This window comes from Sus scrofa, chromosome 8 (assembly GCF_054392235.1).
Source record: "Sus scrofa isolate SSC_HxYL_T2T_F1_AM1 chromosome 8, Sscrofa_HxYL_maternal_Yorkshire_Landrace_v2.0, whole genome shotgun sequence".
Classification (NCBI taxonomy): Eukaryota; Metazoa; Chordata; class Mammalia; order Artiodactyla; family Suidae; genus Sus; species Sus scrofa.
In genome coordinates, this window is record NC_139390.1 from 110,722,762 (window position 1) to 110,735,723 (window position 12,962).

The 12,962-nt window shown below is 39.7% G+C and overlaps 1 long non-coding RNA gene across 1 annotated transcript in view; it reads left to right on the forward strand.

Annotated features, from left to right (window-relative positions):
* Positions 1-12,172, forward strand: part of LOC110262165 (uncharacterized) — a 75,299-nt gene extending 63,127 nt beyond the window's left edge. Inside the window, exons 4-5 of the long non-coding RNA XR_014813130.1 lie at positions 5,712-5,806; positions 12,012-12,172. This is a non-coding gene — a long non-coding RNA (uncharacterized LOC110262165). The remainder of the gene's footprint in view (positions 1-5,711; positions 5,807-12,011) is intronic.
* Positions 12,173-12,962: the final 790 nt, after the last annotated feature.

The following is a 12,962-nucleotide window of genomic DNA, read 5'->3' on the forward strand; positions in this document are numbered from 1 at the left end:
TTTAAATTTTAAAAGTGAATTTGGGCCCAGTTTTATACTTGAGAGCATATTTTTTCAAGTCACAAGCATACTTTCAGATTTGAGGGTAAGTGAGATAGTATTTCATAAGTGCCAACTGGGCTGCTCTGCTGGATCTTTAAACAAAATGGACACATTATTTTAGGTTACTTGCTTAATAATGGACACATTATTTTAGGTTACTTGCTTTCTCAATTCGAAATCCCATATTAATAGTTCTATGATCATTTCAATTCAGAACACTTTCTAAAAATTATATACATTGCTATTATCTACTCAAAGATCAAATGTTCTTTTTAAGTTAAAAAGTACATTACAACTTGAAACAAATTTTAATAGCTCTGATTCTAATGATTCTCTTTAACTGTGCCTGAAAAGTAACTCATGGCCCTTTCTTAATTTGTTGGATTTTTAAAATCTGTTATTTTTTTTTAATTGTAATCATACCATGTGGTGTAAAAATATGCAAAGATTCTACAAGAATTCATACACAAATTATATACCATCTTTACTCTTCACTTTCTTTTTCCAGGTAAATTATTACTTGGGCTTCTTGCTATCATAGGAAACGTGTAATTTCACAAAACACACAATATACAATGTTAGGGAACTGAAACTTGATGACTTCAGATGAATGGGCATATTTGAATTGGCAAGTTTTTAAACTAATGTAGTCTTTAGTAGGTATTTATTTGGCTTGGCAGGCCCCTAAGTATACACTTCTGGGGTTGCTGAGTCTTACCATTTGATACCACGAGCAAAGACTGTTTTCCTAGTTTTATTGACTCAACACCAGAATTATATTTACAGAATTAAATGTTGATAGTGCATAGATTAGAGTATTTTCAGTAGAAAATGATAGAAAACCCAACTCAAACAAGCTTAAACAATCAGTTATTTATTAGCTTAATTAGCCAGAAGAAGAGAAGGAAAGGCCTTAGAGGTCTAGCAGATTGTCACTGCTAGAGTTATTTTTCCTACTCAGATAGAAACTTCATTTTCATGATAATAACAAAATAGTTGCAGAAGAATCCTGACAATGTCTGCAGAGAGGGTTATCCTAAGAATCTCACTATAATGATAAATCTTTCTCAGATGCCCCTTGAACATCTCTTTGCATATTAACTGGGTCACTTGTCATCTCCTACAGCTGTCACTTGCTCTAGAGATGGGGTTAGCTTTAGATGCACCAGAGCCACCCACCAGAGCTGACCTGAGTGATGAAGTTGGGTTCTCCTGAGGCCCAGGAGAGGTGTGAGGAAGGGGAAGATAACTTGAATAAAGTCTGGGTGTTGTTGGAAGGAAGGGAGAAATGAATGCTTGTAGACAGCAGAAATGTCTATTTCAAATGGTGATTGGTGATCATATATAAAATATAGCTCTCTAAACACCAAAAGCAAATAAAAAAATTGAGGGAGCAATATTCTTCCATATATAAATAATCTTTATTCTGTAGCTTTAGGATTTTTCAGTCAGGAGATTTTTGCAACCCTGTCTTTCAAATTCATGATCTGTTTTTAGCCTTTCTACAAAAAGGAGTTGTATATCAGCTTTGTTACTCTGTAGCTGCTGTTTTTTAAATCAGGCAGTAACTTTGGAAATGGTATCAGACAATTTTTTGCCTCCCCTATTTCTTACTGTGTGTTTTAGATTATGTTTTTGCTAACATTTTATTCAACCAAACTTTAACTAGTACTATCCTTATTCAGGGTACAGTGGTAGGTACTTTTTACATATCTTTCACACATTATTGTCACATATAAAGTTCAGGAATTTGGTGGAGGAGCTAGAAGTTAAGGAGGATATGCTGGCCTATCTGATAATAGGATTTGTTTGGAGTAAGAGATTAATTAGACCAAAATAAGAGCAATGCAAACTGTTGTTATATAGTAAGTTTATAATAAATCTTGATTATGTTCCTAGACTGGCTGCATTCAAGCATCCTACTAATATTCTTGCTTCACTTGCCATTCGATTTAAATGCAATCATAACTGATGCTTATAAAACCAATAATTATGTTTAGAAACATACCTTGAAAAAATTCCTGAGCCCTATGAATCTATTTCCTCATTTATAAAATAGCAAGAAAATCTACCTCACTGAATTGTGGGAAGATTTAAATGAGATGAACTATGTAAAACCACAGAGAAATATCTGATATAAGGTAGGTCCTCCATAAAGGTTAAGTAACTTCTGGAAAATGCCTGTTGACAGAGTCTCTCAATTAAAGAAGTTAATATTCAAAGGAGATGAATAATATAAGTACAAATCCTCTAATTTTATAGTATTACAAGATTATTTGTTTTAATGAAGGGCAAGAGTAAAGAATGTAGAAATTAGTGTGGTTTATTTTCAAATTTCCAAAAAGATATAAGAAGAAGGTATAAATACTTAAAAATTTTTTCTAACAGAAAACAAACATGTGTATCTAGGATCACCTAGTCCACAAACACAGAAGAAGAAAAAACAGTTTTGTATAACTCCTATTTTGTCCTAATTCATCCAGTCAGTAAAAACAAAAGCTACTAGCAGGTAGCCCAGTAACTCTTAAATTCCACCCCATCCTACCTCCCCACCTCCCCACCTCACCTTCTTCACCCCCACCCCCCAACTCCCCACCAATTTACCAAGAACCTTCAAGGATTACTCAGTTCCAGTGTTTCTACCAGTGTTTCTCACTGCCACAGGATTCCTAGAGCAGAGCTTCCCATTGTTTGTCACAATGCCTTGCTCAGCCATTGTTTCCTAAAAACGCAATGCCATGTCTGGGCAGCTGGGTCGGGAGGGCCTTGTAGCATAAATCGCAAGCTGTGCCAGACCAGTCTTCCCCGCAACAACCCTTGGGATCTTATGTCAAGTCTGGATCAGCCAAGACCTCCCATTTCCCCCTTTCCTAAGGAAACTTTGGTCCTAGGCATCCCACTGCTCTTCTTTGTTACTGCGTCTTGGTCAGAGCACCCTAATTTGTCCTAACGGATCACTCTAACTCCAAATTTCTGGATGTGTCTTAGTTTCAGTCTCTCTGAGGCCCTGAAGTTCTTTATGCGGATTTCTCATCTGGGTTCTTAAGGGGTAGCAATAAGGAGTGAGTATCAAAAGGAATCTGTGCTTGTAGGTGTCCCCTCATTACTTTCACATAACCAGTTTCATGTGGTTGCGGGAACAACTTACCACAAATTTAGTGGCTTAAAACAGTACAGATTTGGGGAGTTCCCATCATGGCTCAGTGGAAACAAATCTGACTAGTATCTATTAGGATGTACATTCAACCCCTGGCCTCACTCAGTGGGTTAAGAATCCGGCATTGCGGTGAACTGTGGTGTAGCCTGCAGATGCAGCTTGGATTCACCATTGCTGTGGCTGTGGTGTAGGCTGGTGGCTACAACTCTGATTCGACCCCTAGCCTGGGAACCTCCATATGCTGCAGGTATGGCCCTAAAATGACAAAAAACAAAACAAAACAAAAACACAGATTAGGTTTTTTTTGTTTTTTTTTTTTTTTTTTTTTTTTTTTTTTACATATCTGGAGGTCAGAGGTCTGAATTAAGTCTCACAGGGAAAAAAAATCAATGGGGCCAAATCAACATGTGTTCAGGGCTGCTTCATTTTGGAAGAGAATCCATTCCTTGCCTCTTCCAACTTTTAGAGGCTGCTAGAATTCCTTGGCTCCTGGCCACATGGCTCCAGTCTCTACTCCATTGTTACATGATCTTCTCCTAACTTTAACCCTACTGCTTCCCTTCTGTAAAGACCTTTGTGATTACATTGGAACCACCTGGCTAATCCAAGCTAATCTCCCTATCTCAAAATGCTTAATTTAATCATGTTTGTAAGGTAACATTTTCACAGGTCCCGGAGATTAGGACATGGACATCTTTGGGGACCCATTATCTGTCTGCCACACTGCTCAAGTAATTGCTTCTGCAGCAGCGATCAGCTTCAGGGGCACTTCCAGTATGTTTAGTAGAAAGTAGCAATATTTTAAAAATATATGTCTCAGTGGAAATTCCCTTTAAAATTCATATTAACTAGCATTTGACTCACACCTTCTTAGTTGTGTTGCAGAGTGAGAAACCACATCAAAACTCCAGCATTTCTTCATCCAATAGGTTACTAAATAATACATGGTTAGAGGGCAATATTGAACATGAAATTCGAAACTTCCCTTTACCATGGTCTATCCTGAGTCCTCTATTTCCTGATGGGTTCCCCTGAAACCCAGGCATCAAGCTATCTCTTACATTTTTCTGCTTGGGTTCAAGGCTACCCATCTTTGAAAGACAAAACATGAGGTAGGCTGAACTATTTCAGTTGAGTACCCAGGTTCTGACTGCCATGAGATGTAGTGAGCAATATGCCTACCTCAAAAGTTTTGCTGACAGTATACTTTTATCTTGACCCATCCATGAACAACCAAAAAAAAAAAAAAAAAAGTTTACTGGAGTCCAACTAGAATACCCATTCCACTTAAATATTTTAAGGCACTTCTAACTCTGAAAATACTAAACAATAAAGCAACAAGTAGCATTTTTAGTCATCTAATATGAGCAGTTTATCCATTAGCAGCTTTATTGCAAATACACAGAATATTAGGTCAAACTATGTGATTGCCAATTTTTCAGGTTTTTTTTTTAACCTTAAAAAATGGTAATTTCATATGCTACAACATAACAAAATCTGTAAATGGTGGCATTTCACACTCTAGCAGCATGCAACCTGAGCTCTATGCAGGACAACTGGTAACCCTCCAAAACACACTTCACTGCCCCCTACTCCCACTCGAACCTTAATAAGATTTTGGTGTGTTGGATGTCTTCTCTTTGCCTTTTTAGACCCATTCTCCACCATTCTCACCACCACCCTTCTCTGTAATCCTTGGAGGCTGATGTATATGGTCTGCTCTGGCCACATGGTATTCAAGTGGATTAGATAAGCACAAGATCAGAGGGCAGGGGGACAATGAGACGAGAGTGTTTATTCACCCTCCTCCTACTCCACTGGGTTATCCTTAGTTATCTTCACCCCTCCCTAAATGCCACAGCTCTTGTCAGACACCCTCTGCAAATAGTTCCCTTCGCAGTCCTCTAACTTTTCTCTTTCCCTCCGTCTGGGGAGAGATAATAGCTCTCCATTGTTGCTAGATCTGGAGTTCTATGTAATCCTAATTTCTGGTTTCTTTAACTACTCCCACACCTTTAAAAATAATCCTTTTACCTAGTTTGAGCTTTCCCTCTACTTTTTTCAGAAATCTTGACTGAAACAATTAAATAATCACCCAAGCTAGGTTCTCAAAAATAGTAACTCCCACACATGAAACTGCATTTCATTTTGTGGGTAGAATTTCCTCTAAGCATCCCTGGAACTAGATGGAGGCTGTGAAGGGTATTCCAGGCTACACACCCAGCTAGGCAGGAGAATATGAGTGAACAAGTCTTTAGATGGTTCCAAGCCCAGCCTCTGGGGGAACCACCTGCGACTCCAAGTGTAGTGGATTAGAGACCCCAATGTACTCCATCTTCATTCTTGGCCCACAGAAACCATGAGACATAAAAACTTGTTGTTTTAAGCTACTACGTTATGAGGTAATTTGTTACACAGCAGCAGATAACTACTACACTTGTCTTCTACAAAGTGTGTCTTCTGAGGAGCTTCTCACCTCTTTTTCTTTCTCTCTGTCCATCATCTCAAACAGCTGTGAGAAGAAGCACCAACTCTCACTGAGCCTAATCACACAGCAGACCAGGGCGACTCATTTTTCCCAGGAAAACTTCATAGCCTAATATGGAGGTAAAGAGTGCATGCACACTTTCCAGCTGAACTGTGTGGCCTCAAGTATTAGGTCTGCCACTTACTAGCTGTGAATAATATAATCTCTGCGAAACATAGATAATAATAGCATATTGCTGATGTGGTTATTAGGAGGATTAATGCATTATTATTTGTATATTATTCCAGAGTGCCTGATATATAGAAATTGTGACATAACTGTTTGTTAAACAAAATAACACAGTGTGCCAGGATGGCCTTAAAAATGTAACCTCTTCTAAAGTATCCTGAAGTACTTCATTAAGAGTAACACGGTAATTACCTGATATAAGTGTATACACAAACGGTTTTGCTAATTTGTGGCTTTCTAAAGTATAATTTTGAACCTCCTTACATAGACCATAGCTTTCTCCCCTGCTCTATAATAAATCTTAAGACATGTATATCAGGTCTGACATATGAGCCAAGATCCTGAGCCAAGACAGGAAACAGATGACACTCTCAAATTGGATAATTCAGGAGAGTTGAATTAAGGGACTTTTTTTTTGAAAGGTGGACAAGATTTTAAAAAGCCAGTAACAAAGGATAGTACAGCTAGTGATGGCAGGAAGCCATTACTCCCATAGGCCATAAGGCAGGAGTAGTTCTGTGGAGAAAGCTGTCTTGAAGTGACTTTGGCAGAGGACATAACCGACCAGGGCTGAACCAGCTGGGAGGTTGCCAGGTGTTTGGCTATTTATTGCTATAAGACAATAATCATGTATTGTGCTCACAATTTTGTGGGTCACTAACTTTGGCAGGGCACAGCAGAGATGGATAATTTTTGCTTCACAGAGCCTGGAGGCTCAGCTGGGGTGGACTGAACATCTGGAGATGTCTGAGACCACTTGATAGGCATCATATATCTGAGGCCTCAGTCCTGCTGTTGGCAGGGTTCTTTGGTTCTTCTCCATGATATATCTTCTGGGCTTGCAATGTCCTCCAAGATGTTGTCTTCACTCACAAGTCTGTCTCGGAAGGCTGGAACAGCTAGGAGAAGGCCAGCATTGCACTCTACACCGGTCTCTCCTTAGGGCTCCCTCCAGCAGAGAAGTCTCAGGGGAGTTGACTTCTCACAAAACAGCTCAGAGCTCCAAGAGTAAGTGTCCCACGAGACCTAGGTAGTGGGGACTGCAAGGATTCATGTGCTGACTTAGCCTCCGAAGTCCCAAAATGTCACTTCCATTGCATTCAGTTATTCAAGCAATTTACTTAGACCCCTCGCAGTTAAAGGAGAGAGGGGAATTAGACTCCACCTTTCAAGGTGAGAAAGAGCAAAGAATTTGCCATCATGTTTAGTTCACCATGTCAGGACAATAAAGATCCTGAGCTCATTCTCCTCCTGGCCCCCCCATTTCTTGTGGTGCTCCCTATTAACTGAGACAATCAATAGCCAGAGGGCAAAGCAGCTTGTTTATATAGACCTCACAGTCTTCTGGGGCATGGAGTAGGACCTGGTGGATAAGGAAGATATCCACCATGTTCAAAGGCTTTCCTAATGCTCAAATTCTTGTTTTAGGGCTTTCAAGCACTGTGCTAGAGTTACATAGGAGTGTGTTCCTCAGAACATAGGAATGACCAAGAAAAGAGAACCATATAAGCCCTCCATTACCTGCATTTGCATTTACTATTGCACATTTTTTTTTTTTTTTTTTTTGGTCTTTTTAGTGCCGCACCCACGGCATATGGAGGATCTCAGGCTAGGGGTCCAATCCCAGTTGTAGCCACTGGCCTACGCCAGAGCCACAGCAATGGGGGATCCCAGCCACGTCTGTGACCTACACCATAGCTCACCACAAGGCCAGATCTTTAACCCACTGAGCAAGGTCAGGGATCAAACCCGCATCCTCATGGATGCTAGTCGGGTTTGTTAACCCTTGAGCCATGGCGGGAACTCCTTCTATTATTGTACTTTCATTCTTGCAGTCTTAATCAGTGTTCCTATGGAACAGTGTTCCTTTGTTTGAGCTAAAATTTCACTCCCAGAACACACCCTTAATTTCTGGTACTTCAGTTTTCCGCCTACTAGAAAAAATAGACATAACTCCAGTTGTAATTTGCCCCTCAGAATATTCTTGCAAATCATTCTCACACAGGCCACTAGCAACATGTTAGTCTGTGTGTGTTAGCTTGCTGAGGTTTGGGATGCAGTGCACTTGCACCCTGAGTCTAGCAACATCAGAAATTGTGTCCCCATCCATTGTGAGCTTCTGTTTTAAAAAACTTTTTTTTTTTTTTTTCCTGAGAGAGGGCAGGGAATGGTAGAATCGCATAGCTGGCAATGGAATAAAACTTTCAATCTATTTTTTTTTTATTTTGTCTTTTTAGGGCTTTACCCTCAGCATTTGGAAGTTCCCTGGCGAGGGGTCAAATCGAAGCTATATCCGCCGGCCTACCCCACAGCCACAGCAAGGCCATATCCAAGCTGCATCTTCAACCTATACCACAGCTCACGGCAACGCTGGATCATTTAAGCCACTGAGCAAGGCCAGGGATGGAACTTGCATCCTCATGGATACTAGTAGGATACTTAACCCACTGAGCCACAATGGGAAGTCCTAAACTTCCAATCCAGGCTACAAAAATCAGCCCCATTACTTATAACAATTCCTCATTTTACCTAAAAAAATTAAAAAAAAAAATGTATTTCCTACCAGACCATAGGTGAAGTAACTTTTGGCTGTTTATAATATACAAAAAACCAAATTAACTCTCAGCATAAAACAAACAAATCAAAATATTGCCGCTATCAAAGAGATGCAAAAAATCTAATGCAGACTGTGAAAGCATTCAAAGAGGAAGTTCCTAAAATATTTTGAGCAATGACAACACCATTTACCGAAACATATGTCCTTCCAGGTAACTATCGCACAGAGGAAATCACTTGCATTGATCAATTCTAGAGTTTTAAGACCTTATTGGAATGTTTTTCAGATTTCTGGATTTAATATGAAAGAAATTTTGTAGGCCTTCCTCTCAAGCCAGAATGGCTTGCACAACACCTCTACTGTATGCACCACCTCAGTGATTTCATCGACAGAGAAGAATGAAAACAAATGAACTGAAGGAATCAGGGCCTATTCTGTGCAATAGTTCCTTCCGCCTGTTGATTTACTGATTACTTCTCTTGGAAGTGCTATTATTTAAAGATGACATGTTCTGTAAACATGGCTGGAAATTTTATTCTGGAACTTCCATATTGGAATGGCTACATGTTATCCCCTTTAAATATATAGCTTGTTTCCCTATAATAACGGAATGGGAAAATTGAGTCACTGTGACTATGTCTATAAAGAATGAACTAGCTTCATCTAGATCTCTGTACAGACTTTATTTAAAAGATGTAGCATTTTCAAGGCATGTATCAAAATTGAGTGAAAATGTGCACACTTTATAGTATCTCCAATTGGGGGTCTTGTTTGAGTTTTGATTGATTTCATTGAATTGTAAAATGTTGATTTTTATTTTCAAAGAGTTGATTCAAACAAGTTTATCCAAAGGCTACTCCTAGAAGGTGAAAGTTATCTCCAGTCATGAGGTTCTTTTTTTTTTTTCTCTGGCATGATAATCAAATCATACTTTCCCTTACATATTTGGAAGGAGGCAGGCTTCACAATGATGTCTACGTAGCCATCTGAGATTTTTAAAATGAGATTCTGAGCATGAACTAAAAAGTTTTTATCCATAACTTATAAAGGAAAGGCAAATGTTTCTTTAGGCTAGAATCAAGATCAACAAAACTGTTTCTCTCAATTTTCTTTTTAAAAGACACATTTTTGTTCCTTTAACCTTTAAAAGGTCTTTTTTTAAATGTCCTACTTTTAAACTGGTTTTTAGTTAAGTGTGTCACACCTGGATGCAGTTGACTTAAAAGTGTTTCACTCCTTGCTATTTCTTTCTAAACTAATTATTCTATTTTTAGTCATTCTGACTAGCACAGGATATTTTCTCTAGAGTATGGAATCTTTTCTTTAACAGGAAAGTAGATGAAAAGAGTATAGATCAGTTCTGGATATGGGTGTTTTAGGTTATTTCATGTTTCTGTGAATGGTTAATATTATTTATCAATGAGAACGTCATTCTTCTGTCTAACATATTCTCCATTTGCGGGTGAAAGGGCAGTGAAGAACCTCAAGAGTTCCTGAGGTGGTTATGCTCTGAGACAGGGACTTCAAAGCATTATCAACAGATGGTTGCTCACCTCATTTGTAAAAATCTCTAGGGAAAAACTCCACAGTTGTTTTTCATCATGAATCCATCTGTACTGCATCCCTCTGTCAGGAAAGTGTGTCTAGTATCTGTCCAATGTCCCTCCTGTTTTAATGTAAGTCAATTTCCTCTATGTGTGACCTTCCTTGATTTGGAGAACAGCTGCTCTCCATCCTCTGTGTAATGTCTTTTCACATGGATCAGCCTTTGTATATCAAACTGAATTCTTGGCTGCTTTAAGAGACTTGGGTAGAAAACTATGTTTGATTTGGGTGGAAAATGCTGTGGACTTACTAGAATCATTGCACTGCACTGTAACACAGTTTCATTATTCATAGATTGGCTGTGTCTTTAAAATTGAGATTTATGGAGTTCCTGTCATGGCTCAGCGGTTAGCAAACCTGACTAGTATCCATGAGGACCTGGGTTCGACCCCTGGCCTCACTCAGTTGGTTAAGGATCCAGCATTGCTGTGAGCTGTGGTATAGGTCGCAGATGCAGCTCGTATCCAGTGTTGCTGTGGCTATGGTGTAGTCTAGCAGCTGCAGCTCCAACTGGACCCCTAGCCTGGGAACCTTCATATGCTGAGGGTGCAGCCCTAAAAGACAAAAAGACTACCCCCAAAAAAACACAAAATCCCCCCAAAAAGAAATTGTGGTTTATGATATGATTTAAATGCATGTATTTAAAGTATTAGGCTGATCTGTACTGTGTGACAACTTAAAAGATGTATCCCAACATTATCCTCAGAAAGTCCATTTCAGGAGTTCCCATCGTGGCGCAGTGGTTAACGAATCCGACTAGGAACCATGAGGCTGCGGGTTTGATCCCTGGCCTTGCTCAGTGGGTTAACAATCTGGCGTTGCCGTGAGCTGTGGTGTAGGTCGCAGATATGGCTCAGATCCCACGTTGCTGTGGCTCTGCTATAGGCCGGAGGCTGCAGCTCTGATTCGAGCCCTAGCCAGGGAACCTCCGTATGCCTCAGAAGCGGCCCAAGAAATGGCAAAAAGACAAAAAAAAAAAAAAAAAAAAAAAAGAAAGCCCATTTCACATGAGCTTAGTGCAGCTAAGCATAAAAGGAGATCTTATTAAGCATGATAAGACTTCCAAAGACCACTAAAACAAATAACCCTTCCTCAAAAATAATTGCTGACAGAATTACATACAGTAAGCAAAGTACTGCCAAAGTGTGCTAAGAAAAAGCCCACTTCATTTCTTTTTAAATTGACCCAACAAATATCTACTGAACACATGCTATGTCCCAATCACTATGCCTTATTACACAATGTTATTCTAGATGGATTCCTGAGGTGGCTTCCATGATCCCCTCATCCTACTGTTCACATCCTGGTATGATCCCTTCCCCTTGTACGAGGGCAGAATTCAGCTTGCTTCTGTTGACTAAAAAAGTGTACATCCTAAAGCTGAGAACTGTGTTATTCAATGGCCTTACTGAAGACTATGGCCTGGGATACAGCCTCCCAGCTAGCTCTGAGGAAATAATTTCAAAGAGGTAAGGGAGAAACCAGGACATATAGTTTTGCCTGAAAAGAACCATGTAGTTGAACATAAAAAGATTACTGCTAATCTCTCTCTCTTACACACCCTCACGCACACACACAAAGTACTTTTCATTTATTTATTTATTTTGTCTTTTTGTCTTTTTCTAGGGCCACTCCTGCAGCATATGGAGGTTCCCAGGCTAGGGGTCTAATCAGAGCTGCAGCCTCCGGCCTATAGCAGAGCCACAGCAACGTGGGATCTGAGCCGCATCTGCGACCTACACCATAGCTCACGGCAACACCAGATCCTTAACCCACTGAGCAAGGCCAGGGATTGAACCTGCAACCTCATGGTTCCTAGTCGGATTCGTGAACCACTGAGCCGTGATGGGAACTCCCACAAGTACTTTTTTATGTATACGAATATACAAAAGTCTCATGAAATTATTCCTTTGATATTCATCTTAACTATCTAGGGCCAGTATCCTGTTTCTCTGCATTGTGACTTCCCCTCAGGGCACACGGTTGGGATGACTGCAGTAACTGATGGCTTGATGGCGGGCTACATTTATTGTTTACTGAAATGGCAGACAACATTTTTTTCATGCATACTTCCAACAAACAGAATAGGACAAAGGTATGTGTATATGTGATTATGTGTGTGAGGATTTACGGTTACACATTACTTAAGATTATACTGCCCATCCTGCTGGAGGCTCTTTCCTTTGCTTTCCTTGAGGAAGCAACCAGCCATGTTGGGAAACTCCATGTGTCAAGGCACTGAAAGTGGCTTTGAGAGGCAGGGAAGGGCCTCCAACCAATAGCCTCTAAAGGTTTCCAGCAAGAACCCAGCAAGAAAAAGAATTTCTAAGTTCTACAATTGCAAGAAATTGAATTCTGCCAACAGCCTGAGTGAGCTTGTAAGGAGTGCAACTCTGGCTGACACCTTCACTGTCTTGTGAGACACCCCTGAGCAGAGGGCTAACCCGGACTCCTGATGCACAGAAACTGGGAGATAATGAAAGTACATTGCTTTAAGCCACTAATATTTTTGCATAGTGATAAATAACTAATATATAGCTCCTCAATCACTGTCTTTCTTGACCTTGAACTCTTTGAAGCATACAGACTAGTTATATTGTAGAATGTTAGTCAATCTGGGTGTGTTTGTTGGAAAATTCCTCAATTAGATTCCAAAAATGTGATTAGATTCACATTTTTGGCAGTAGTGACACAGAAGTCATGTTGTATCCTTAGTGTATTCTATTAAAAGGTGTGTACTGTTCATTTGTCCCAATATAAGTGATATTAAATTGATCACTTGGTTAGAGAGATATCCATAAGGTCTCGTTGTTGTAAAGATACTATTTTCCCATGGTAAGTGATAAACCTGAGGAGATACTTTAAGCTATGTAAATATCCTACCC